Source organism: Microcaecilia unicolor, chromosome 2 (genome assembly GCF_901765095.1).
Source record: "Microcaecilia unicolor chromosome 2, aMicUni1.1, whole genome shotgun sequence".
Lineage (NCBI taxonomy): Eukaryota > Metazoa > Chordata > Amphibia > Gymnophiona > Siphonopidae > Microcaecilia > Microcaecilia unicolor.
In genome coordinates this window covers 248688256-248711467 of record NC_044032.1, presented here as the reverse complement: position 1 = coordinate 248711467, position 23212 = coordinate 248688256, and the positions used below count along the sequence as shown (strand labels likewise).

At 45.4% G+C, this 23212-nt stretch overlaps 1 protein-coding gene across 2 annotated transcripts in view; it reads right to left on the bottom strand.

Moving 5' to 3' along the window:
* Positions 1-21885, bottom strand: part of LOC115463413 (cyclin-dependent kinase 16-like) — a 119221-nt gene extending 97336 nt beyond the window's left edge. For both annotated transcript variants that reach the window (XM_030193879.1, XM_030193881.1), the window contains exon 1: positions 21731-21885. The gene's annotated coding sequence lies outside the window, so the exon portion shown is untranslated. The remainder of the gene's footprint in view (positions 1-21730) is intronic.
* Positions 21886-23212: the final 1327 nt, after the last annotated feature.

The following is a 23212-nucleotide window of genomic DNA, read 5'->3' as shown; positions in this document are numbered from 1 at the left end:
AAGGAGGAAAGTAAAGAAATAAATGGAAAGGAAACTCTGAAAGTGGAGTTAAGGGAGCAGAAAGAGAGCAGCAGAATCAGAGACTGGGACCAACATGATCTGAAAAACAGTCACAAGACAACAAAGGTAGAAAAAAATCATTTTATTTCACTTTAATGTTTGGAATATGTCCAATTTGAGAATTTACATCTGCTGTCTTATTTTGCAATGTATAGCAATGTTCTGTTTTTCTGGTATTGTGCTGCATGCAGAATCTGTATGCTAATTTGTTTTTTGTCATTTTGGGTATACTGGAGCGGGGCTGGATGGGGTGGGTGGGCCCCAGCGAACTGGTCTGCACAGCTCCTTACAGTTGCTAAGACTGGCCCTGTCCGTCGTTGACTGTCTGCCACTGGGCCGGGCCCCCTGCATTGAAATCACAGCGCCTCTCACCTCTATGTGAAAGCACTGCAGGCAGCAGCAGATCGCCTCCCTTCGGGCTTCCTTCCCTCTCTGTGTCCCGCTCTCACGGAAGTTATGTCAGAAGAGAGCGGGACACAGGGAGGGAAGGAGGCCCGAAGGAGGGAGGCGATCTGCTGCTGCCTGCAGCGCTTTCACATGGAGGTGAGAGGCGCTGTGATTTCAATGCAGGGGCTCGGCCCGGTGGAGGGGGAGTGGCGGCGACCTCAGGGGGGGGGGGGCCCGGGTATGGCCTTGTCCCGGGCCTGGCCCAGTCTCTCGGCGGCCCTGCCCTTCAGGGGTGAGGTGATCACTGAGGGACCCACCCCACAATAGCCAGGCCCCTTGCAACCAGTCACAGAATCTATGACAAGGCAGAATTTGCATGTAGAGCCTGAGCTCTTTCATTAAAATTTGAGGTCCATGGGTCAATTTTAGCAGACAATGGAAAAGGTGCCGGTACTCCGTACCCCCTCAAAAAAAGCCCTGGCTCCCTCACAACGTAGAGGTAACACAGACAGAATCTTGCTACAAAGAGAACTCTTTTGGATTTATCATTTACAATCTCTGGAGCCTACTGGTTTGAACACGAGCGTTCATTGGGGTTGCTTCATGTGAATTTGCCCCATGATGTCACTAGGACTGCGTCAGTTCCTGTCTTCTGTATCGTAAATTTCCAGCTATTATTCAGTTAAAAAACGCTGCCACCATTGTTTTCAGTCTGGCGGCACAAGCATTGAGCATGCCAGTAACATGCAGCGTAAGCCAGGTTATATTTAGTTGATTTTGTTCACTGTTTTTGTTTTACAAAGAGTTACATTTGTTATTTTTTTCTAGGTATTCAATTGGCTCAGATCCCTTGAAAATGCGGCAGCAAAATGGGTACCTGTTGGGGTTCAACAAGCTTTAAGATAAGTGATACTGCATTCTGTGAGCTTCGTGCCAATTGTCAGTCGCTCCGTATAGGATTTTTTCAGTGTTATTATTCAGTTGAAAATATTTTGAAAAATGACTAAAAAAGATACCTTTAAAAATATAGGAAGGATGTTTGTTCTGTTATTGCTCTGGTGTTGGGAGTTATTTTGATCTGGTTAACATATATGGAGGGGCATAATCGAACGGAAACGCCTATATCCATGGGCGTTTATCTCCGAGAACGGGTTCGTGAAGGGGCGGGCCGAACCTTATTTTCGAAAAAAATGGACATTTTTGAGCTGGGCGTTTAGCGATAATGGAAACTAAAAACGTCCTAATCCGAGCCATTTGGCCGTGGAAGGGGCCAGGATTCGTAGTACACTGGCCCCCCTGATATGCCAGGACACCAACTGGGCACCCTGGGTCAGTGCGATTGACTTCAGAAAAAGCTCCCACATGCATAGCTCCCTTACCACAGGTGCTGAGCTCCCAACCCCCCTCCCCCCAAACCCACAAATGTACAACACTACCATAGCTCTTAGGGGTGAATGGGGCACCCACATGTGGGTACAGTGGGTTTTGGAGGCCTCCCATTTACCAGCACAATTGTTACAGGTAGGGGGGGATGGACCTGGGTCCCGTCTGCCTTAAGTGCACTGCGGTACCCACTAAAAGTGCTCCAGGGACCTGCATACACGCAGGCCTCTAGGACTTGTTGCTGTTGTATAACATGGGCACACCAGTTGACACCTGAAGACTAATCTCTCCGAAAACGTCCTTTATTGGAATAAGCACATTTACTCACAGTTAACTGTAGATCAGAGGTTGTGCCCCACTGGCAACGAGTCTCCCTGGTACTGAGATTAGCAGTAGGTCAGAACTGGCAGAATGCTGTACAATGCCCTCTTTCAGCCACATTCAAGGTAAGAACTAAGTTGTCTAACGTGGCTAACACAGGAAAGGGATCTAAAACTGGCTTACAAAAATGGCCACTACCTCATGGACTACCGGAAACAAAACTGGACACCCTCTGACCCAGTAGGCAGGGGGAAAAGCACCATGGGAGAAGAGCCTACCAACTACCAACATCGTGAAACTGTAACACAAGCTAATGAAATCACGGAGCCCAATACCCTACACCCATCACAATGCAATGCTGATGTGACCCTGTAGTGCACCCGAGAGCCACATCTGACCCAGGGAAAGGCTATGACAGGATCGAACACATTCTGCTGTCATGGAGGTGGGTACGGCATTCTGCTGTCATGGAGGTGGGTACGGCATTTGAGGCTGGCATACAGGCTGGAAAAAAAGTTTTTAAAGTGGGGGTTTTTTTGGTGGGAGGGGGTTAGTGACCACTGGGGGAGTCCGGGGAGGTCAACCCCGATTCCCTCCAGTGGTCATCTGGGCAGTTGGAGCACTTTTTTGGGACTTGTTCGTGAAAAAAAAAGGTCCAAAAAAAGTGACCCAAAATCGCGGTAAAAACGCCTTTATTTTTCGATTATCAGCTAAAGACGCCCATCTCTCCTCGGCTGATAACCACGCCCCAGTCCCGCCTCCACCACGCCTCCGACACGCCCCTTCAACTATATTCGTTTCCGCGATGGAGTGCAGTTGGAAACACCCAAAATCGGCTTTCGATTATACCGATTTGGGCGCCTTTGCGAGAAAACGCCCATCTCCCGATTTGGGTCAAAATATAGGCGTTTTTCTCTTTCGAAAATAAGCAGGATGGTGATATGACACTGTTTTTGTAAAGAAGGAGAAGGGATGACATATAATGGGGGAAAATGAACAAATCACACAAATTCATGGATGTAATGTTTTATTGATTGTTCAATAAAAAATGTTTAAAACTAAAGTTTAGGACGAAAGTGATAAAAGTAAATTTCAACTTTTGTTAAAAGAATTTCAGTTCTGATGATCATTACAATTGCAAATTATATTGTTTTGTGCTGTATAATAATAGATAATAATAAAAATTTTTAGCCCTCCAAAAAAAAAAGATAGGAAGGAGGTTTTTTTTTGTTGATGATAAGTCACCAGTGGGTTTTACCTATTTACCTGGTGTTGATGACAAGGGTACTAAGACCCTGTGACAAATGAAACTCTTTCCACCCTATATAATAGTTTTAAAGTGAACATCACGACTACTATTTGTTGAGTCAACTGAGAGTCAAACATAGAAATCAGAAGCTTTTTATATTTAATAGCTCTGACTTCCAGAAAATATGCTCTGTTTGAAAAAGGCAAAGTAATAAGGGAAGTCAGATAAGATGGCGCTATACCAAGGCGGTTTAATGATAGGAGATGGCATGAGCCTATCTGGCCCATTACCTGGACTGAAGGCAGTGGGCAGCGCTTGCCATCATATTGGTTTGTCCAAAACAATAGCAAATTTGTGAGGTTTATATTGTTTTATTAAACCTCCTTGGTTTTGCATTTTCTCTGTTAGGAGGGGATGGGGGGTTGTAAAGGGAGTTTGGGTGGGGTCCGTGAAGGGGGAGAGGGTTAATGTTTTTGTCAGCTAGCTTTGTTATTTGCAATGCTGTATTGTGGATTTCAGTGATGCACTAAATGCCTTTTTTTCTCACCTCAAAAAGACATTTATTAGAGAACATGCACTGCAAGTTATATGAAAAGTTGATACAACAACAAAATTGGTTCCCTTCTAACATTTAGCATATAATGAACATTCATTCCTGTCTGTCTGATATGATTAGACTCCAACTGCCCAATGCAAAGTGATTTAACTGGGCAGGAAAGGCTCCTGCCCGGCTAAATCGCTTGTGGTGTGGGCTGAATACTGACCAGCAAGTCTCCGTCTTCCTCTCTCTCCATGATTCTGCTCATTGTCTTGCACACAGAACCCCCTGGAAGCCTTTCACCACTCCACGTGCTCTCTGACAGCTTTTTTATTTATCTGAAAGCTTCCCATATGTAGTTTCTCAGTGTACATCCCTATGCTGCACAAGCTGGCATGTTTCTAAATATAACTGAGCTAGAATAATGCACAACATGGATACTGCAGCTGATAGTCTGTTTTGGACATACCAAGATGGCAGCTGCTGGGGGAACCAGCTTCAGCTTTTTGACATCATGCCGTCTCTGTATTAAACCTCCTTGCACTAAACCATGCAAACTTTTAAAACCAAACAACAGACTTTAAATTGTATTTGTGCTTCCACAGGAAGCCAATGAAGCTCATAGATATCATTTATCTAAAGCAAGCATAGGATCTAGACTGAAAAACGCCAAATATTTTTCAAGTAGATTCAAAGGGAATAACAGTATTATCAACTTACAGTTGCTGACAAGGTGAAAAAAAAATATTGCAGAGTTAGAAAAGGTACAGAGAAGGATGACCAAAATGATTATTTATTTATCTATTAGGATTTATTTACTGCCTTTTTGAAGGAATTCACTCAAGGCAGTGTACACAAAGACTAGAACAAATAAGAGCAATAGGCAATTACAGCAGTAAAAGTATTCAAATAACAATACAAAATATGGCATGGTATACTACTTACAATGTCAACACGATACATAGAACATTTTAATTGATAGTGAAGGGTAAAGCAAAGATGGAACATATAGATAGGTAAGACAGTAAGAGATTAAGAAGATGCGTAAAACTAACCCACTTGGAGAAACTGCCCCCCCCCCCCCAAGAGGAAAGGCTAGGGAAGTTGAGTCTCTTCAATTTGGACACCACTGAGGGGAGATACAACAGAGGTCTAGAAAATCATGCAGAGTGGAACGGGTAGTGTGAATCGATTGTCTACTTTTTCATAAAAGGGCAAAGAGTACAGAGAACACACCATGAAATTACTAAGTAGTACATTTAAACAAATCAGATAAAACGCACAATTAAGCTCTGGAACCTGTTGCCAGAAGATGTGATAAAAGCTGGGGTTATAAAGTTTGAATAAATTCCTGGAAGAAGTCCATAAACAATTATTAAGTTAAATTTGAGAAAAGCCACTGCTTATCCCTATGGACAAAGCAATGCTACACATGCACTTGAGGCAGTTACCGGAATTGGTGACTCCCCCTTGACAAAGTTAGTATGAAACGGGGACCTGTCGGGGTTCTTGAGTGCACCAACTTGCCTAAGTTAAGTGCTGCATATATTTTGTTGACTACGATTAGATTGTGAGAGATTTATCAATATAAGTTATAAGTTGGTTAATAGTAAAGGTTGGTGGAGGTCAAGTCAATGATTAGATCATACACACGAATTATACATTCAGTTATTGAGTGATAAAATTACTCTATTCGTGTTATTTATATGAGACTTCACTCCACTTTATATACAAAAAACCTGCATTCACATTTGTTTGAATATTTTGTGATATCCCTATGGGTAAGCAGCATAGACTCTTGCTTCTTTTTGGGACCCTGCCAGGTACTTGTGACCTGGATTGGCCACTGTGACACAGGATGCTGGGCTTGATGGACCTTTGGTCTGATCCAGTATGGCAATTGTTATGTTCTTATGTAATATTTATTTTTCTTATTTGTTCTTGTGTTTTAATAGCTGATTAAACATAATTGCTTTGATATTTTTGGTTTGGTTTATGATGTAATGCCAGATTATTGTTATATGATGTTGACTTTGACTTGTAGTTTATATTGCTTTCCTAAAGCCAACAGTGGATAGGCATTTTTCTAAATGTAATAAATACATCATTTTTTTTAACTAAGTCATTGCAGTGATGGTTGTTGGCTAGGGACTGTAAGACAGAGGTATCCTTCTCCCAGGAGCTGGGAACACGGCTTCTGTGGTGTCCTTTGCCTTGACAAAGCTGAAACATGAGCACAAAATTGAACCCAAACCTTTCCCATAAATGCGCCACTAGGCCAGTCCAATAAAAATGATCTTTGGAGCCAGATCCACTGAATTATTTTTCCTCTTTATACAAAAAGTCACTTAACCCTCCATTGCCTGCCGCATAGAGCCTGCCATGAGTGGGAAAGCGCAGGGTACAAATTTAACAAAAAAAAAAAAAAATGGGAGAAGACCATTTAGAACACCTGGGGCTCAATATTCAGAAAATGCATTTTCGGTCAAATTTAGGAATATAACTTTTCAGTTGAAAATTCATCTGAATTTAGGAGCTTAACAGTTATGCTTATACGTTTAGGCCTGACATTTATTTGCCTAGACATAGGAGCCTAATTTATGAGCCTAGGGGTTCTTTTACAGAGAGGCGGTAAGCCCAACGCGGGACTATCACACGTTAATCTGGAACTACTGCTGGCCGAATGCGGGCGCCATTGGTATTTCCAGCCCTGGCGAGTGCCATTTGCTGCACTACAGAAAATAGGTAGATATTTCCAGTGCGGCGCTAACCCGGTGGTATTCGGGCAGCACCGCATGCTACCCGGTTACCACTGGGTTAGCATGGGGACCCTTAACACCACTTCAATGGATGGCATTAAGTGCTCCCCAGCCACGAGGTAAGTGAAATCTGACCGCATGACTGTGCCATTTATTGTCCAAGAAAACAAATAGGCAGGCGATTCTCAAAGGTAGTCAACTCTGGAATGCACTACCCAGACCCATCCGCTCTATCAAAGACTATCTACCCTTCAGGAAATCTCTGAAAACCCATCTATTCAAGGAAGCTTACCCAAATGCCACGACCTAACTCTATTAATCTGTCTATTCATCACATGATCCTGCAACAATGGCTATGACTCAGACCACACCTTGTTTCATTTTCTCTCTATACTCACCCCGACCTTTCCCCTGATTTCTCTATTTAACCTAAAACTAGCACCTCCTTCTACCTCTTTTACCCCTTCTCCTCATAATATTACCTATCTACACATCTCCATCACTCTGCATCTCCATCACTCTGCTAAGATTAGCCTGTTTTCTCTACACTTTACTTTACTTTGTAATCCTATTACTATGTAAACTGCATTGAGCCTGGTATGAGTGGGAAAGTGCAGGGTACAAATGTAACAAATAAATAAATAAAATGCAGTGCGGAATAGAAAAAAAGATGCGAATCACCAATGGCAATGTTGAGAAAAATAATTTATTCACATTTTAAATAATGTGGTGAATAAATTATTTTTCTCAACATTGCCATTGGCGATTTGCATCTTGATGCCATTCATTGGCCTTTGTTCCCTCTGCAGTAAAAGCTTGGTAAAAGGACCTCCTAGTGCTGAAACAGTGCTCCTGTTTTCCCTGCCCTAAATCCACCCCTATTGCCACCTTCTTCTTATACTCCTAAATTTAAGATTTTAATGAAATTTTGAGTAAAAATTTATTTTCTAACAGGGGCCCTTTTACTAAGCTGCAGTAAGTGCTAGTGCGTGTGTACTGCAGCTTAAAATGGAGCATGTACTGTGATAAGTTCCAAATCGGCACGCGGTAACAGTGGGCTAAAAATATTTTAAAATTTTTGTTGGGGGGGGGGGATCGTTCCTGCACTATTCAGTGCAGCTACATTATCGTGACTCTTAGTGCAGGATTAGCGCAACAGCCCTTTCCACCTACAAAATAGGTGTCAGTATGTGCCACATGTTAATGGTAACACTAGCACATGGATTTTAATACAAAAATTTTAACACTGGCTTTAGCAGTCAGGAAAAACCTGCACTTTTTACCGCAGCTTAGTAAAAGGACCCCATAATTAGGAGTATAAATGCTTTGAATATCAGGCCCTTGGTTCTTAAAGACAAACTCTTCCTCAGAGTTTGTGATGTTAGGGACCAAGAAGTTATCAGGGACATAACAGTGGGGTGGGTAGACAATCGTACCGATCCTGTCTTGCTCTGACACATACACACAAACACATGTTTACACACCCACCCTCAGAGATATATATATCTATACATTTACATCTGCACGACACATACCCGTGTACAGAGACGCAAACAAAAGCAAACACACTGGGATATAAAAATCATAACCAGGGGCATAGCCAGACACCCAATTTTGGGTGGGCCTGGGCCCAGGATGGGTGGGCAGAATAACTTTGCCCTATCCCACAAGTGATTTGGTCCCTCCCTCTCTCGCCTGCATGCCATTTGGTCTCTTAAACATCCTCCCTCCCTCGCATGCAGCAACTAATACACTTTGTCTGGGAAGAGTGTGAGCCCTTAGGTCCCGCAAGGCCCCGAAGGACCTCAAAGGACAGCCGTGCAACCCCAAGTCTTCACCCGCGGCGACCGCCGTTCACCGGGGGTTGAGCCCCCAGCTGCAGGCGGCCAACGGGACTTCCGGAACCGCGGGGTTGACGGACTGACCTGGCACCGGAACCGGGAGCAGGGAAGGCAGGTGGAAATCAGAGTAGTCCAGAAACAGGCAACAGGTCAGGGCAGGCGGCTATCAGAGTCGTCCAATGACAGGCAACAGGTCAGGGCAGGCCGCTATCAGAGTTGTCCAACAACAGGCAACAGGTCAGGACAGGCGGCTATCAGAGTTGTCCAGTAACAGTCCAAAGGTCAAACCAGGAGAGCAAGGGAAACGCACTGAGTACAAGAACACACGAAGACTGGCCTCGGGAAACAGAACCTGAAGCAACGTCCTGTTCCAGCCCCGCTCCTTAAATACTGTCAGCAATCAACCACCCAGCCCCAGCCGACATGGGCGGCCAATCGGAACTCGGCTACTGAAGGAATCCCTCTGGTTGGTTCCGTCCGGCCTCCCAGGCGGGGCTACAGTACCGGCATCCAAATCTGGTTCCTCTGAGGTGGAGCTTCGGGTTCCCGCCCCCGAATGTGGAGAAGACGCCGGCCATCGCGTCTCGGCGCCATCTTCCCTGCTGGTGCAAGCGCGGACTCCGTAGCCGGCGACTGAGAGCCTGGAAGCCGCAATCACCGGCCTACGGGCCCGGCTGCGAACAGGGCGGCTATCGCTGTGACGGGTCCTGGCTCTTAGCCACGGTTCTAGAAAGGCCGGCCATCGCCGCAAGGGATACCGGCTCGGCCCCAACTGTACTCGAGATAGGCGGCCATCCGGGGAACCGTCGGGTAAGTCCTCCCTGGCTGCGGGTCCTTCCTCCCGGCCCTTGCTTCCCGCAGAGGAGCAGCCTGAGGGAGCGAAGGATGTGACATACACACTGCTCATGTTGGCCCCACAGCCTTCCCTCTGATGCAACTTCCTGTTTCCGCATAGGTGGAAATACATCAGAGGGAAGGCTGTGGGGCTGGTGTGAATAGTATGTATCCGTCACTCCTCGCTGCAGGAGAAGATCTGCTATTTACAAGATATGCAGGAGGGACAGTTGTTGGGAGTTTTTGGCTGGTGAGGCTTAGGGATCCCTGCCAGACACATCATAGGTGTGCTGCTACGCCACTGATCATAACACACATTCATCCAAACACACACACTTGACAGAGAATTAGTGTGAGATAGCTTTAGGTGGGTTTAATCCCTCTGCTGTGTCATGAGCAAGTAAAATGGGCCCATCACAAACCACCAGTGACCCATGACAATAAAACCTTTGCTGAATTCTGCAAACACCCTGCAATTGGGTCACACACTCTTTCATGCCATAACTAAACAGCACTTTTCTAAGAAGAATGACTATGACCCCTTCCCTACTTCTGGTAGCTCTATCCCACTCCTGGGGGCAGGGTAGATAACCTAGGAATTCAAAGATGACAGTAACATTTTTTGACCCCTCTACACACTTATCAGTCCAGCAGTTGCCTGGAGGTATTAAGGCTGCCTATGTGCTGAAGGAAGGCTGAATTATATACAAAACCAAAGATGGGCGAGGGAGGTTCTTTTTGGAGTACAAAGATTTTGTGAAAAGAAAAGACACTGCTAAATAGCTCTCAGCAATGCGGATCTAAGAAGAAGCTGGAATGCGGAGCAGAGAGAACTGAACAACCTGCTTTTCAAACCCATATAAAGCCTAAAGAGGTCATTTTAGGACACCTGTGTGCAGGGGCTATGGAACATCTTTTTGTTTGGCAGTGCATATAAGCTTGTGTTGGCAGCAAAAATCGTCACCCACAGATGTAGGTGCCGGCGCTGAAAGGGCTTAATGATGTCACTAATCATATACATAAACATTTTCCTAAGTACACATACATTTCCTTGTGGCCCTATACATATTTTACAAAAGACTCTGCAGTTCAGTGAGTCTTTTGTAAAACAGACTGGAAATTATGAATGTTTATTTATTTAATTGGATTTATTTACCACCTTTTTGAAGAAATTCACCTTAGACACTTACAGCAAGAATAAGCTGGACATAGGCAACAGGCAATTAAAGCAGTTAAAATATTCAAATAACAATAAACATTATGACATGGTATGCTATTACAATCTTAACACAATACATCAGTGGCGTTCCTGGGGGGGCTGGCACCCGGGGCGGATCGCCGATGCGCCCCGCCCCCCGGGTGCAGCGCCCCCCCCCCAGTGAAAGGACACCCCCATGAAGGAACCCCCCCCCCCCCCGCTGGATGCACGCCGCTGGGGGGGTGCCACGCACGCCTGTCCTCCGTTGTTCCATGCTTCTTCTCTGCCCCGGAACAGGTTACTTCCTGTTCCGGGGCAGAGAAGAAGCATGAACAACGGAGGACAGGCGCGCGTGGCACCCCCCCAGCGGCGTGCACCCGGGGTGGACCGCACCCACTGCCCCCCCTAGGAACGCCACTGCAATACACATTAAAACTTCTTAATAGACTGCATAGGTATAAGTGAAGATAGAACAAATGGGCAGATAAGATCAAATAACATGAGTTAGGACTAATTTAAGGAAAAAAAATGCACATGGGGTGTGTAAATAGAGGAAGATCCTGTTCTTCAAGTATTCTGGCCCATTTCCTCTAAGTGCCTTGAAGATCTGACAATAGAGTTTTAAATTTAGCCCTGTATTGTACCGGTAGCCAGCGCAATTTTTGCAGAAATGATGTCATAGAACGCAGCTCTGTGGGTGTTTGAGCACCCCCAATATTGAGCAAACTCCTTGTCTGTGCCCAGGGAGAGGTAATTTCCATTGAGTTTAGCATCCTCAATCATTTTGAAAGTTGGCTCCAAATGGGTTAGTTTTTGCGCATACCATGACAGGAATGAACCTCACTCCTAAACCAGGGCATGCGATGATCTCAGTCTCTGAAATTTACTGCTAATGCTTGCTAAAGGCTGATCGAATCTGCTTTTTTCAGTTTAGCTGAAATTGAAACTGCTACCGGAACTGAAACTACAGCCACAATTTATTACCTGGGTTTGACCAAAGCTGAAACCGAAACTGAAAAACTAAAGTTTGGTTATGTGAATGTGAACCAGTGAGGCCCACTGGGGATTGTCAGAGCTTGCAGTCAGTAGCCGTCTGCTAAACCTGCAGGAGATTATTACCCTCCAGTCCCAGGAGCAACAAGCACAGGCTGACAACTTGAAAGAGCCATTTTAACAAGGACTTCCCAATAAGTCTGGCACCTTTAGGTTCCAAAGTCAATGCAGATGTAGTTAAATATCCTCTAAGTCAGTAACATTGTAAGACTATGTAAAACAGATCATGATTCCAACTTTTTATGCTTACCCAAACTGAGCACAAGTAACAAGAGAAAGTAGCACTGTTTTGTGTTTCGTTATAAAACTAATTAAGGACAAATACAAGGGCCCTTTTACTAAGATGCGTGTCTACGCACGCCCAATCCCCGCCAAAATGGAGTTACCGCACGGCTACCGCTTGGCTCTTACGGTAATTTCATTTTTGGCAGGCGTCCGATACGTGCAGCCAAAAAATAATTTTTATTTTCTGCTGCGCGTATCAGACGTGCATCAAGTGGCATTTGGCACGTGTAGGTCATTACTGCCCGGTTACCGCATGAGACTTTACCGCTAGGTAAATGGCTGGTGGTAAGGTCTCAGACCCAAAATGGATGCCCGGCAATTTTCATTTTGCCGCACGTCCATTTTCGGCAAAAATTTTAAAAAGGCATTTTTTGTAGGTGCGCTGAAAAATAATTCTGCGCGCGCCCAAAACACGCGTCTACACTACCGCAGGCCATTTTTCAGTGCACCCTAGTAAAAGGACCCCATAGATTTTTTACGAAAATAGGAGATACTGGTCTACACTGTGGACATTATACCAGCCTAATGAACAATTAGGAATAGAAAAAGGTGCATTAATGTTACTGAATATGAGGACTATATGCTCTGAAAATTTACAATCAAGAGCAATATATTTCTCAAATTATTTTCTAATATATAAACATAATTTTATTGTAATATAATTTCCCTACTAATTATATAAGCTGACCGGTACTTGTACTTGAAAACAATCACTGCAGATTCCTTTGTCATAGAATCTAGCTTCTGTGCACCACAAGTTTGATTAAAATGCTGTATCTTCATCATACCTAGCAGAGCCTGGAAATTCTTTAGAATCACCCACATAGTATCCAAGACAGAATATATCTAATTTAAACAATGAAAGGCCATATTTTACCTCCCAGCAAAATAGCCTCCGCACACACACGGACCACAGCTAATGAAAACTGAAACTGCAAGCCACAGTGCTTTTACAATGGCTGACTTTGCGCCACATTTGGGAAGCCAGCTGACGTCATATCTTCACAGAGAGGCTAATTCCTAAGGAGCTTATCATCCCAAATTTACAGTCTTAAATTCCTGCTAAACTTTTGTATCAAACGCATTTATCAGGAGAACTGTTTACCATGAAAACTACAATGCAAGATCATAACTGCATTACTTGCAATCACATTTCACAAAAACAAAAAAAAAGAATGCAAAGAATAGCCTCCTCCAAACTACCTTACAATTCAATCTATGATTGTCTAGTGGTGTAGTCAGTACAGAAGTGATCCACAGTCGCTCTTGCCCATGTCAATTCTGCTCTCAAAATGGTTGCTGTAACCTCTTGTGAAATTGCCACTAGATGTTTTGGGGATCACTCCTGCCCAGACTATATCTCTAGATTGTCAGGGACTGTAGGATAGGCCCGAGAAGGGCACCTAGGTGAGCAGGGAGGAAAGGCAACTCCTGTTCAGAGGGAATGAGACAAACAGGACAAAACACAAATTTTTGGCTTCTATGGAAAACACACAGTCAGTTTCAGCCAAAATTGAAACTATGGCCATAGTCTTTTGGCCAAAACCAAGACCAGGCAGAAAAAGGATTTGGGGACAGTTTCAGCACCATAACCGGAACTAAAACTGAAATTTGGTTGGCCTCTAACTCTCACTGTAGTACTTACATTGTGCTAAACTGGCTGCTATGAATGGTGTGATGTGATCAGGTTGCTTACAACCTTGTATCAGTCATGCTGCAGCCTTCTGAATCAACTGGAGTTGGTGCAAAACCCTTTGTAGTCACACCAATGTAGAGTACATTATAACAATCCAGCCTGGGTATCAACATGGCATGAACCATATGTGCTACATTCTAAGGGAACGGGTAATAGCTTGGATGCAGATAAATTATCACAGTATAAACTAATTATTTATATTTTCCAAAGAAGATAAAGGATAATTAAAATCAGAAGGCAAGATGAAGTTTAATGGGGGGGGGGGGGGGGAGGGGAAGCTCTTCCAGTTTGAGACATTCAGCTGTAGCCTGCCTCTCTCAATTGTGCTTAAACAGGATTACTGTTTTGTTTTCCTCAGGTTTTGAGAGCCTGTATCATGGAACTACCAACTTTCCACTGCAGAAGAAAGGTAGACAGGGAGCAGTGCAGCCGCAATCCCCCAGGTCCAGGAGGGAGATTTGAAGTTGTACACCGCCTTGAGTGAATTCCTTCAAAAAGGCGGTAAATAAATCCTAATAAATAAATAGTTCTGGATTTCTGACAGCCCTATCATGATGCATTATGAGACCTTCCACACTAATTTCCATAGGTAGAATCAGAAACTACAACTACCACACTGCTTTGTACTGTATGTAAAATTCAAAACCAGGACGGGCCAAAAATCTCCCTCCAAGAAGTAGGTAACTTGGAAGCTTTGGGGGAGGGCTCATGAAAGGACTCAGTCTGGAGTTCAGTAAGGGCCACACAGCCCATCTCCATGTCACCAGTTTCCATAGGGATCCATGGCATCACACAGCAATCCAAGTGATGCAGGCCTAAGCCAGTCACATTACGAGTCTGTTTAACCTCAGACAGATACAATTCGTACACAGCATAAATAGGGGAACTGTATGGCATGTCAAATTATTTCACTGTTTACTTATGAGCAGGGTCCTTAAGCATCTCTAGGCTATTAGAGACAGGTTGAGCCGTGCCTGGGTTCACTCCACTGCACTTAGGAAAGTGTACTGCTTAGAGGCACTGACATGACATGCTGCCCCTTAAAGTCATGGGAGCAGGGAGTAGGACTGGATCAGCCTTCCAGATGGCTAGCAAGCAATTGATACATAAGAACATAAGCATTGCCAAACTGGGACAGACAAAAGGTCCACCAAGCCCGGTACCCTGTTTCCAACAGTGACCAATCCAGGTCACAAGTACCTGGCAAGATCCCAAAAGAGTAAAACAGATTTTATGCTGCTTATCTAAGAAATATGCAGTGGATTTTCCCCAAATCCATCTTAATAATGGCTTATGGACTTTTCTTTTAGGAAAGTAACCAAACCGTTTTTAAACCCCATTAAGCTCTACTTTTACCACATTCTCTGGCAAAGAATTCCAGAGTTTAATTACACGTTGAGAGAATAAATATTTTCTCTGGTTTGTTTTAAATTTACTACTTAGTAGTGTCATTGCATACCCCATAGTCCTAGTGTTTTTGGAAAGGGTAAAGAAGTGTTTCACATCTACCCATTCTACTCCACTCTATGTTTTATAGACTCTATCATATCTCCCCTCAGCCGTCTCTTCTCCAAGCTGCTTTAGCCTTTCCTCATGGGGAAGTTGTCCCATCCCCTTTATAATTTTTGTCGCCCTTCTCTTTACCTTTTCTAATTCCAATATCTCTTTTTTGAGATGAAGTGATCAAAACTGCATACAGATTCGAGGTGCGGTCACACCATGGAGCAATACAAAGGCATTATAACATTCTCATTTTGTTTTCCATTCCTTTCCTAATAATTCCTAACATTCTATTTGCTTTCTTAGCCGCTGCTGCACACTGAGCAGAGCGTTTCAATATATCATCAATGATGACACTTAGATCCTTTTTCTGGATGGTGACTCCTAATGTGGAACCTTGCATCGGTTAGCTATAGTTTGGGTTTCTCGTTCCCACATACGTCACTTTGCACTGGCTCACATTAAATGTCATCTGCTGTTGGGATGCCCAGTCTCAGTGGTGTGCTGGAGCCGGCTCGCAATGGCTCTGCAGAGCCGGTTGTTAATTTTTAAAGAATTTTGCGAGCCGGTTGTTAGCAGGGACGGGAGTCGGGACAAAGTTTTTTTCCCCCTGGCTGGAGGCACGCGCATGCCCGCACACACCAGTTGCCCTGCCTCCTTGTGCTGCAGGCTGGTTCCAGTGACGTGCCGAGGGCAGCGGGGGGGGGGGGGGTGCAAACCAATGTGTGCGTGTCCTTCTGCTCTGGCCTCCGTCCGTGCTGCACCGGCGCACGCCTTATCTCTCTGGCTCACTTGTTGTCTCCTCCCAGTGGCTGTCTCCTCCCAGCAGGCTCCGTCCTCTTGCTCTCTCTCGGCCTCGCCAGTGCGCCTGCCCCTTCCTATTGTGGTAGGCTCCTCTCGCTCTCTCTCCGCCTCTCTAGCCGAGTCCTGCCCATCAACATCAAGACGCCTGCTTCCTCCCCCTGCAGCACCGTGCGCGCCAGTGAGTGCGCCCTTTCTGCTTCGGCTCCTGCAGACCTGCACGTGTGTTTGTCGTGACTCCTCTCGCAGCCGACCACCACCACACTCTTCATCCTTGCAGCCAGCCACGCGCTAGTAAGTAGCGCCTTCTCTTCTGCTTCCTGCACTGCTAGTGCACGACACCCTGCCCTGCCGGACCACTAGTCTATCGTCGTCCTCTTCCATCCAGCCAGGTAATCCAGCGGCGCGATCTTAATATTTATTTATTAATTGACAAAAAAAAAACATTTTTCGGGGCATTTTCTGCTGCTGCTACTGCTAGTTTCAGCCAGGGGGGATAATAAATGTGAAAAGGAAGGACGGGGGGGGGGGGGGGGGGGGGGGGCAAGATAGAACAGTAGCAGCTCTGGAGGGATTGGGAGAGAAAGGGCAATGGCATTGGGCATGAATGGCTAAATTTCAATCCATCCTGATGCCTGGGTTAGTCTTAACTGTTGTTGTTGTAATCTACCATGGGGAAGCCTGGTGTTATAAAGTTGATGGAATATTGAAATTAAATAAAAGTAGAATTATTATTAAACTCTCCTTTCATTGAGGCACACATGGAATCAGATCTTCATCTGTTCTGTAAAAGTTTACCTTTTTACACAAATAGATTATTCTGTTTTGAACATGTTTCAGGGGGAAGTGGTTTTATTAGTCAAAATAAATATTTTGTTTCATGCAGATTTCTTTTGTTTATACATAAATGGGCTATATAAGCCCCTAATGCAGCCCATATTGGTTTGCTTATATTTTGTGGGGTGGGGGGGGGGGGGGTGCAGAGGTGGGGGGGGGGGGGGGGGGGGGAGAGGGCCTGTTGTTAAAAATTTACCAGCACACCACTGCCCAGTCTCCTCATCTCATAAGGTGTACTTGCAATTTTTCACAATCTTCTTGCAAGTTAACAACTTTGAATAACTGTGTCATCAGCAAATTTAGGAACTCTTTTATCAAGCCGTGGTAGCGACTCCCAGTGCGGTAATGCCGACAAAGCCCATTCACTTTGGGCCATTAATAACCTCACTAGTTATTCCCATCTCTAAATTATTTATGTTTAAATATTTTTATGGCATCAAAAGAAGAAAGATACAATAACCATTATTGAAAACTGCAACAAGTTTACAGAAATACTTCCTATCCCTACCCCCCACCCTACCCACAGTAATTATTTATAAATATGTTAAAAAGTGGCGGTCCCAGCACAAACCCCTGGGGAATCCCACTATCTATTCTTCTCCATTGAGAATACTGACCATTTAATGCTACTTTCTATCTTTTAACCAGCTCTTAATCCACAATAGGACATTATTTCCTATCCCATAACTTTCTAATTTCCTCAGGAGTCTTTCATAAGGTACTTTGTCAAATGCCTTTTGAAAATCCAGATACACAGTAGGCACCAGCTTACATTTATCTACATGCTTACTCACCCCTTCAAAGAAATATAGAAGATTGGTGAGGCAAGATTTCCCTTCACTAAATCTATGTTCACTTTGTCTCACTAAGCCATGCCTTTGTATTGGGGACCCCCGCCAGCAAACAAGGTACCTGATGTGGCGGCAGGGCGGGGCGCGGCAGGGGGGGGGTCGGCAGCAGGGGGGAGGTGGCTAAACAGTGCCCTCCCCACCTCTGGCGCTGGCCCCCCCTCCTGCCGAGGTCTGGCTACGCCCCTGGCGCAGATAGCATGCAAATGTATTCAAGCTCATTTAAATGAGGGCATTTTGTATTCCTCCCCAATGATCAGAAAAGAGCACCCGAAAGAAAGGTGCCTTACCGCTATAAAAAATAACACCAGTTGCGAGCAGGCATTAGGGTGTTGGAAGAGATTCTCGTTTCTTTCTGCAAAATCTACCAGTTTTGATTGCTTTTGGAAGCAGAAGGAAGCTCGTGGAAGCCCTTGAGTGTTGGTTGTAAGAAACAGCAGACCCGATGCTTAAAAAAAAACAACCCCAAAGCACACATTGGCATCTGTTATTTGCATCTAAATATAAATATCCAGAAAAAAAAATTAAAAACACTCATATTTAGGCTGCAGAAAACAGACGCCAATGTGTGCTTCATGTTTGGGTTTTACCAGGTGCAGGCTCACAGGAGCTGAGTTTACCGCTGAACTCTTCTGTGCATGTGCCAAGCACAATCCTCCCTCTGAACTCCTTAATGCTCAAAGCTATGAGCGCGCCTATATTTGCATATCATTAGCTTTGAGCATTAGGGTGTTGTTCTTCTGCACTGTTCCGATGCTATTTTTTTTTTTTTATTTCAGAACAGCACCAGAGTTTTGATCATCTGCCCCTCAGAGCATCATGAATGGACCTACTGCTAAGGGGCAGAGCTCTTATAACATACATGCACTACAAAATCCCCTCCCATGAACAGTGAAACAAAGTCTCCTGTACTCTCTTGATATCAGGCACTACCAAGAGCTGTAGCACCAGTGGCGTAGCCAAGGGTGGGCCTGGGTGGGTGCAGGCCCACCCACTTTTGACTCAGATCCACCCAGTAGTAGCACACCTATGATGCGGCTGGCAGAGATTCCCAAGCCCCACCAGCTGAAAACTCCCAACAACTGTCCCTCCTGCATATCTTGTAAATAACAAATCTTCACCTGCAGTGAACAGCGACTGATACATATACTTCTTGCAACAGCCCCACAGCGTTCCCTCTGACATATTCCCGCCTCTGTGAAAACAGGAAGTTGCATCAGTGGGAAGGGTGTGGGGCCAACATGAGCAGTGTGTATTAGTTGCTGCTTGCTGCCAGTGAAAATCTGCTATTTAAAAGGTATGCAGGAGAGGGAGAAAATTTGAGAGAGAATATGACATGCAGGTGAGAGGAGAGACCAAATCACCTGTGGGACGAGGAGGGGTTCTTCTGCCCACCCATCTTGGGCCCAGGCTCATCCAAAATTGGGTGTCTGGCTACGCCCTGTGTAGCACTATGCTTCATGTCACATGACCAGAAATAGAGGCCTATATCCTATTTCCTGATGGTAAAAATTTCCCCACCTCATCCAAATTACATAGAAAGAAAAGACCCCACCACACAACACTGACCTAAGAGCGGCTGAGCGTCAGGGACATGTAAACAGGGCAGTTTCTCTGGGCCCATAAAGCTGAAGGAGATATGGTCTGCTGGCGGGCTTTGGGGTCCCCCTCTCCAGCTTGCTTAACTACTGGTGTTGCCTGAACTGCTGAGACGCTCAGCAGAGACAGGTATGGCTTGTATGTGGGTAGATTGTCCAGGAAAACCAGATACTGTGGGCTGCAGAATACATCACCATAGTATACTGTCAGAAATGCTACTGTCACTTAGAAGGGCTCTTAATACCCACCCAAAATTTTAAAAAAAATGAGGACAAGAAAAACTAAGAAATTAAAAATGCACCAGGGAGATAAAATGATTATAAACAGAAACTATATTAACCAGAGGAAAACATAATTAGAAATATCAGGGTTAACATTCAATCTGCATTTTTTCTTTTTTAACACTAACCACCACTGGCTAAAGTTGACCCAGATATTCAAAGGCAGGCTTCATCCAGCCACCAATTCTGAATATCCAGGTCTTTGGCAGCACTCGATACTCTCCAGATATGGCCGATACTCATTGCTGTATCCACCTAGCTAACCGTGCACAGTCAGGATCGCTATTCATGTGGTCCTACTTGCCTGGTTAGCTATGCAGGGCCTAGCATTGAATACTGCCAATGCCCACAGGTGCCCACATAACTCCCGGCTTCATCCCAGCACCAACCACCAAAAAAGTGTCCAGTTATATGCCACTGAATATCCTCTCCTGATCCATTCAACACTATTTAAACAGGCAGGAGCCTCTTCTGCCCAGTTCAATTGTTTTCAATATTGGGCCCATTTTAGTCAGCTATTAAATAACGTAGTAACATAGTAGATGACGGCAGAAAAAGACCTGCATGCTCCATCCAGTCTGCCCAACAAGATAAACTCATATGTGCTAGCTTTTGTGTATATCTTACCTTGATTTGTATCTGTCATTTTCAGGGCACAGACCGTATAAGTCTGCCCAGCACTATCCCCGCCTCCCAACCACCAGCCCCACCTCCCACCACCGGCTTAAAGGCCGGTTGGGCTGGGAGTCCTATGGAGGTAGTTCACACTAGGTCTGAAGTGAGGAGACAGGAGGTAGGATGGTTTCTGTTACTGTGACAACATCTGCTGGCCAACAAGTAGCGATTAGGGTGTGCTTTTGAGGCGGTAACCTGTAACCCTCAGGCTGGCAAGGCCTCCCTGGAAGAACTGGTGGTTAAAGATACATAGCTATAAAAATAAAATAAAAAAAAAACAAAGCTTTTTGAAAAGTAAGCTACCTTGTTCTGTGTACCCCCAGCACAGCCTTGGGAAGTTAATGATTCTTCCCTAGGTGACTCTGCTAATACATGTGGAGATTTGACAGTTTTAACCAGGGCTAAATTAACTTTGATAATAGCCCAGGGCATTTAAATTCTGCCAATCACCGACCCCCCTATCCTTCCCATTTCCCAGCTAGATGCCATCTGGCATCTTCTGCTACCTGTCTCTCATCTAACATGTGGTCTCACAGGATCTGTGGCATGCCACAGGGTTCAATTCAAACTGCAATTGCAGCCAGGTGGCAGAGGATATTCATGTGGTATGAAGCTCTGCTTGCATGCTGGCTGGGGGGGGGGGGGGGGGGGGGGGAGGGGAGGGGAGGTGGGGAAAGACAGAGGTGATCAGTGTGGTCATGTGAGGAAAGGACTGCAGGCACAGGTCAAACAGTTTCTGTTGCCTCCCTCCCACTCCAAACATGAAGCCCCTTTCTGCACACACACCCCCCTCCCAGACCCCACTGGATAAATGCAAACCTTGCTGTAAAGGGATAGACTCCAGCACATAGCCGGTGTGAAGGGTGGTGGGCACCCCCTCAGTTAAGTTTCAAATCCCTAGTTTATAGGTCCTTCCTCGTCATTTGACTGCAGCTGCTCTTTACTGCCCCTCCACCAGAAGCTGTTGCCCTAGGCGACTGCCTAGCCATGCCTAGCTCTGCCAGCCCTGTTACAAGGAGAATCTGCCACTGTAACAGAGCATACTAGCACTACTGTAAGGGCCCATATATAAGAGAGAAGGGTCCTGGCAGTACAGCTGAGGGAATTTCTCTTATGTGTCCTGCAGTTCCCAATTACCACTTCTCCCATGCTTGGGGAATAAACTCACAGAGCACAATAATTCCCTCTCCTATGTATACCTATCTAGTCTTTCCCGTTCTTTCTGGTCCCTTCTCACTAACAGAGCAACTAATCTGCCTTTGGAGAGAGAGAGACTGCTGGAAACCACTTTGGAGGGGAAAATAGATAGAGGCTGCTTTGGTAATGGAAATCCTTTGCTCTTCCTACCTCGGTCTCTCTCCTTTCTCTCCAGTTGTCCCTGCACCCCTGCCCTCCCTTTGCTCTCACTGCAGAGACGACAGGGCCTGGCTGCTGACCCAAAGGATGTTGGTGCCCATGGGTGGAGGGTGGGGGTAAAACATTTCTCTCATGTTAGTAAATACTGTAATCAGGCCCGGATTCCTACACACTGACAGCTCCCGGGAGGGAGACTAGTACGGAGAGAAAGAATGCAAAGCAGGCTTACCCTGGAGGGGGGGATCTGTAGGGGACGGTCAGACGACAAAGAGGTGTCACTGCCACCCGAGGGGGTCTTCCTCCCAGTAATCTTCAGCCATGGCTACGCTGGCTGCCTGAGATCCCAGCAGCCATAATCCGAGTGGATAATCTTACTGCTGCTGTCAACTCAGCTCCTCCTCCTCCTCCCCCTCCCACTCCTCCTGCCTCCAGCCTGAGAGGCCAGGGCTCACCCTCTGCCACCTCCTCCTCTCCCTCTCCCTCCCTTCCTGCTGCCTCAGAGTTCAGAGCTTTTGCCTTATTCTCCTCCCTCCCCTCGCAGCCCCTGGCTACTTACTCCTCCTCGCTGTCCTTGTTATTGTTCTCTCTGTTCCCTGTACAGTAATTCTATCCTACTGTCACTGTTATATAATATTTTCTCTTTTAGTTTAACCATTTACGTGTTACTTTGGCAACACTATCTGTACACACTGTCCTGCCTATAAAGATAGCTGAATAATCCTCCTTGTCTCTTTCCTTTTCTCTTAGGGCCCAATGCTCAAAACTCCAGTGCTAGAGGCAAAAGCACATATCCCATAGCGCAGAAAACTAGCCTCCCCCCCCCCCCCCCCGTGCCCAAAGCAAATGGAATGCAAATTTTATGTACGCTCATGCCTAAAAGTGAAAGAAGGGTGAGGAACGTGACTGACACATTCGCACAAGAGCTGCGCTTACCGTGAAACGCCTGTATGCATGTGCCAAGCACCCTTCCCCGCAACACGACATATAAGCCCCATCAAAACATTTTGCAGTTTAAATCACCTAAAAGGCTCACACCAAAGCACAGGAAAATAGGCACCAATGCCTGCCCCTCACCCCCGGCTTTGCTCGGACACGCAGACATGTTTTTCCCTCACTATCAGCACTACAGGCTGCACCTTTCAGGCTTTCTCCTTTCAAAAGAAGCCCAAATCTGGCAATTTAATTTGAAAAAAAGCAGGAGAAATCCTCTCCTCAAAATCTGAATGCCATCCCTGACCTAGCATTTTGGACGTTAAGACCAGCGTTAGTTTCTGCGCTGTCTTCTGAGCATTGGAGCAAAAACATAATGACCTGATTTGATTTCAATGCATTTAAATACAATTTGTGCACAGATTAGCATGCACCCAAGCAAAGTCCACCATAAAGAAAATGTTTTTCTCAATGTGGAAACTGAAACGCGTAAAACCATTCTTCCCAAGGGAAATATTTTGTAACCTGGTACAGTCCATGGTATTTAGCCACGCAGATTACGGGATGCAAGGATCAAATCATAAAGAAATTTCAGACCGCCCAAAATACTGCAGTGGAAAAACACGTTTCGACAGCGCCAAACCACTCAGAGAACAATTGCACTGGCTACCAATCAAAGAACGCATCACTTTCAAAATCTGCACGACTGTTTGCAAAATTATTTACGGCGAGGCACCGGGCTACATGACAGACCTTATCGACCTGCCAACCAGAAACTCCA